This window comes from Sturnira hondurensis, unplaced genomic scaffold, assembly GCF_014824575.4.
Source record: "Sturnira hondurensis isolate 20B ecotype Veracruz unplaced genomic scaffold, ASM1482457v3 Scaffold0019006, whole genome shotgun sequence".
NCBI classification, from domain to species: domain Eukaryota; kingdom Metazoa; phylum Chordata; class Mammalia; order Chiroptera; family Phyllostomidae; genus Sturnira; species Sturnira hondurensis.
In genome coordinates this window covers 5,713,981-5,719,891 of record NW_028091637.1, presented here as the reverse complement: position 1 = coordinate 5,719,891, position 5,911 = coordinate 5,713,981, and positions in this window count along the sequence as shown.

Sequence of the window (5,911 nt, the reverse complement as noted above, 5' to 3'; positions counted from 1 at the left end):
ATGCCTGGTGTGAGGCCCATGCTTGACTATTGCTCTCTTAGACGAGTCATGAGTCTAGCATGAGCTAGAGCTGAGTCCTAGCTTCAGAGCTTTCCGACCGTGCAGTCTTGGGCAGCTCATTTCACTCCTTGGAGTCTTAGTGCCTTTATTCATAAAGTGGAATAAAACTATAGTGAATATTTCACTAGATATTTCAAAGATCAAATTTGATAATTATGTATGCAAGGGTCATATAAAATGTAGACTACAAAACAAGTATAATCAGTTATTATGAACTTGCATAGATATAATTATAAGATGAAAATTGAACAAAGAATGACTCGGTCAATATATACTTAGATATTTGTGAATTTTTCAGATTTACTGCCCTATATTTTAGGATAGTCTGTACCCTCTTGGGTTTTTTTGTTTGTTTTGTTTTGCTGTGTTGTACCCTCTTGTTTTTAACCTGAATTGAATTCATTACCATTGAGTGTCTCAGTGTATATTTCCTTCCATCCAACTTTGTAGCCAATAACTATAATTTATATAAAAACATCAGGGAGTTAAGGGAAAGGAGAAGGAAGGCAAGCCACAAATTTCCATCTTTCCTCATGGATAGTGTTGATCTTAATGTCCATCTATTCAAGATCTGATGATAGCCTCAATGATAAATTCACTTTACACTAACATAAAACATGGTCATGGGGAACACATTTTAAAAAAAAACATGAAGGAACGTATTATTTGAAATACAAGAGAGATTGAAATGAGAAGAGCCAAATGATCTGATCCAAGTGTCTTTATTTGAAGCGGCACTCACAGGTGGGCTAAGTCTAGACAGACTGCAGAAGTCGAGGGAGGTAAGAATTTTTTTTTGTTTAAAGAAAAAGCACGGAGTTGTAGAGGAATAAGGGAGGGGTCAGTCTCTTGTTCTTTTGGACAGTTGCCTGAGGGTTTCAGGATGTGAGTCCGGACAACGGGTTTGGTAAAGGGCCAGGCTGTCCCCAGGTGCAGGAAGGTCAGTCTGACCACTTGCCATTATGGCTGGAGTCAGATGTGTATTGTACAAGGTGGGAGACAGTTCCAACTAAGCCGAAGACTAGCAAGTGAGTTGGGACAACTGAGTTGTGGGCAATTTGGCAGGTCAGAAAACTCACCTGACCCTTTCACGTATAAATAAAAATAAAATAGTATGTTGAAAAGAAAATTAAAATAAAAGAAAAAATCCCATTTTCTTATTATGTAAAAGTTTCTAATTCCAGTATCACTATTCCTTTTTTTTCAAAGATATAATTGACAAATCTTGATCTACCTCAGGATTCCTACATTCAAGAAAATGGTCTAAGTTATTATGATAAAGAATGTATATACAACCTAGGAATCATAAGACTCTTGTGTATGTGAGAGAATTCTTTATGACTTCTCAGACAAACCTAGGCAACTATTTGTAGATGTATTGTCTGTTTACTATCAATAATACTGACCTATCTATTGTCTGTTCTATAGCAAGTATTGCTTGTGTATATGACACCATAAAAATGGATTATATTAAAAAAACATTCAATCTGTTGAATGTTTTTTTTTCTTGACATCTTGGCCAAATCACTAGAGAAATTGTTGAGGAAATAATACACGGACAGAGTGAATTTTTAAAAGTATATTGTTAATCCTCACCTGAGGATATATTTTTATTGATTTTTAAAGAAGATTTTATTTATTTATTTTTAGGCAGAAGGGACGGGAGGGAGAAAGAGAGGGAAAAAAACATCAATCTGTGGTTGCCTCTCACATGCCCCCAACTGGGGACCTGGCCCACAACATAGTCATGTGCCCTGACTGGGAATCAAATTGGCAACCCTTTGGTTCACTGACTGGTGCTCAATCCACTGAGCTGCACCAGTCAGGGATTTTTATTTTTTCTTTTTAATTTAGGAGAGAGAAAAGGGAAGGGAGAGGGAGAAAGAAAGAGAAAGAAACATTTATTGGCTGCCTCCTGCACATACCCCAACTGGGATTGAACCACAATCTGTGTATGTGCTCTGATTGGGGATCAAACCCATAATCTTTTGATATATAGGACGATGCTCCAACTAGCAGTGCCACCTGGCCAGGGCAGACTGAATTTTAATAAGTTTTTCTCATGACGCAAACACAACCGGCAAGTATAACCTCACACAAGTCACATTTTTTAAATTTTAGTTGTATCATAAATGAGAGCAATAATAACTAACTTGCAGATTGATACATTTAATTCATCAGGTACTGAGACATCAATGAGACAGAATCATGATTAGAGTTGTAAGGATTAAATATGTCAAATCTGATAGCCCCACGGCACCATATAGTAGCTGTAGCTGCAATATGTTAATTCTATTTTCTCACCACAAAACTCACCCCGTTGACTGTTCCTTTACCTTCAAAATTACCATTAACAGTCACTGGGCATCAATTACATAAAACTGTTTTGTGCTGGTAATAAATGAGCCAGGCCTTTAAGAATATAAACAAACTGTGTTCCAGGTAATACACAGCTAGCATCCCAACTCTGGGTGCTAGACCAGTACCTACCACAGTCACTGCTACCTCAGCTGGGGAATACATGCAGGAAAAATGCTATAGGGAAACCTTCACTCTTTGTTGAAAACTTTCACCCCAAATCTTCATCTGATCTGATCTGATCTTGACTATGGCAAAACTCAAAGCCTGTGTTTGGTACCAGAAGTTCTCTGTTTCCTTTGGAGTTATTTTATTTTATGTTATTTAATTTCATTTTATTTTACTTTACTTCGCTTCTCTGTCATTTTATTTTTGGCTTATGAGGAGTATGAGGTAGGGGGCAGGCGCATCTGCCACTGGCAGCCTCACTCCAAAAGCTTCCCAGGAGGGAGGGCGGGTGGGCGTGTAGAAATCAGGTAATTCCAAGCAAAGAGGATTGTGATTTTACCTTGTTTTATTCAGAATTGTGTTATTTCACCCATGGGTGCAAAATGAACAATAATAACAACATATTCCACTTTTTTATGACGACCTCATTTGTTACCTTAGGAGTACATTTTGTGTTTGTCTCGGGATAGAGTTCCCTCTCCTTGGGGGCAGAGGTGTCCATGGCAGAGGACAGAGCAAGAACAGAGTGCTTCACTGCCGATACACAATGGGGAAGTATTTGTTTGGAAAATGGAGCTATACATATGTAAAAAATTGATTAAAATGAACAAAAGTGAACCGAAATCTTGTTTTGATTTTGACAGAGGCCGTGCAGATTTGGGGGTTACCCGTGTCCTGAGGAAGGAGGAGGGAGGTACACAAACAATCCTGCAAAGCTGGGAGCTCTTCCGGGGACTAAGCTGTGAGCGTGTGAGTATTGGGTGGGCCACAACGTCTGTTTGTTTTCTTCCATAAAATAAAAGACATTTCTCATTTTCACCAATAACTTTATTGATGTGGGTGTTTTGAGTATGTTGGGTATTTCCTGTGTGGTCAGACATTTATTGTTCTCAATGTCTTGATTTGATCGCTATCAACTTCGACTGGTCTGCCTGGCTGTGGAGCATCTTCCAGTGAGAGATCTCCAGCAAGAAACTTTGCAGACCACTTTTGACGTGTTTGGTCAGTCACAGCAGCTTGTCCATGCACTGCAGAATTTTGTGTGTGTGTGTGTTTCATTGCGTTTGCCTTTCTTAAAATGATAAAGCATATTATGCTAAAAAAAGCCTAAGTTGCTTATTTCCTTCCATTTCAATATTAAACTAGCTACACAAAAATTCACCGGTTTTGATAAGTTTTTCAAAAAAGCCATGCTGATATGACAGCTGTCACAATACAATCTAACAAAATTGTTTTGAATGAAGGTAAAGACTAAGTGCTGTTAGAGCCATCATATGGAGAAAACCAAACAGACTTTTTGACCAACCCAACAAATGAAATTTGCTCTGTGCCTGGGAGCATGTGCACACATTGTGTCTAGTGGGAGGAAAGGGGATGGGTGGGAGAAGCTCATTTACAGGCCAAGATGTGTGGGCAGAACCATTTTTGGGAAACTCTGTTAACATTCACCAGCTACAGAGCACTGTGTATTGAAGAAGGGACAAATTAACCCTCTGTGAACAATATTACTTCTGGCATTTCAGAGGCACGTTTACTTAGTTGCACAGGAACAATGCTCAGGGCTTGCTCAAAACACATTTTTTTCACTAAAGAAGTTATAGACCTTCAGTATTACTGCCGACCATGACTTGCCCAGCTAGGAATTTATGACTTATTACAGCACCTGTTTTTTCTGTCTGCAATTTACATGGTCTAGGTACACATACATGGTCTAGGTATGTGGGAAAAAAAGAGGTTCTATGAGGTTCTATGGAAAGTAACCTCACAGGGTGATCTGCTCATAAATTCCTAACTGGGCAGGGTATGGTGCGCAGTCACACCGCAGACCTACCATCACTTCTTCAGTAAAAGGCTTAAGCAAATCCTACCCGTTGTTTCTGTACATCGAGGTTAATGCTTCTTTGCAATACTCCCTTTCAAACCCTCCTTCTAAAGCATGAGAGTACATAATCATCACTAGCTCCTAATCCGACCCCCAGCCGGCTTTCTCCCGCCTTCATGTCGTCTTCCTTACTTAAGTCCCTCTTTAATTTTAGATGCATAAAAGAAGCTGCAGAATTATTATTCTCCAGGGCATTTGATATCTTGCTCCCCAGCATATATCATCAGTGTGGCTCCCAAAAGCTTGAAAAAATTTTCCACAGGTTTGGACATTGTCATACCTGGTCTGTGTGTATATCCAGGGTCTATGCACATGTATATATTGTGCATATACATGGTCTATACATATACACACAGTCTGTGTGTATTTTTGATATAAGAAACATTCAAAGCTGTGGAATATTTTAGAAGAGATTTTTTTTGTATAAGCCCAAACTGATAACAATTGCCTGAGAGCAAGTTCTCATATAATCTACAGAATGACAGTTTTGGAGTTTCTGTTATGCATTTGAAATTAAGGAGGGAAGGTCAAGAAGGCTACATGAAGGTGAGAGAAAGCCAGGTGGGAATTGGTTATACCTTCAAGGGGTATTGTTTCTGGCACTTCAAAGATGTGTTAACCTCGATGAACACGAACAATGGACAGGGCTTGCTTAAAAATCTTTCAGTAAAGAAATTTTAGGCCTGGGGCATAACTACCAACCTGACCTGCCCAGTGAGGAATTTATGATTAATTACAGAATGCTTTTTCATTCACATTTCCCCTGTTGCTCATAAATCAATGTGAAGGATACATCGATGATCGACCTTTGGTTGGATGTTGTGGTCTCACAGTGCTAGGAAAACTCATGTCTAGGAAATCTTGATATTAAAGTCTTCTTGTTGAAATGGTGAACCGTTAGGGCTGGTGCAATGCTGCAACCATGAAATAGGAATGGAGGCTGTATTTTTCCAAAAGGGGAGGGCAGGTCAATGGGAGGCAGTCAGATCTTATGGCCTTCATTGCAAAAACAATACTCTGGGTCATTTCCATCCTTTGAATGACCATGCTCTGAATTTTGCCTTCTGTCTCACTTTTTTCTGTATTTTATATCCATTATATTGTTTTCATAAATCACTGAGTATTAACAGTTATTTTATACATGATTAATAATCATAAGACTTGAACTTTATACAAAACCCCAAAGAACAGGTATAAATGTTATTATGACTAATATCATCAGCAGATGTGTAAAGACAAGCAGCTGGTTTCTGAGTTAAACATCAATCAATAGGTATATAGGCCTTGTCAATGTCTCGTCAATGCCTGTCTACCTCTGATGTCGGTGGCTTTCTATAACATTCATCAGCTAAAGAACACGCTGTGTGTTGATGAAGGACCAAATTAACACTGTTTATGTAACTTAATGGAATCCACCAGAAATACTTTTCAAATGGAACCCAC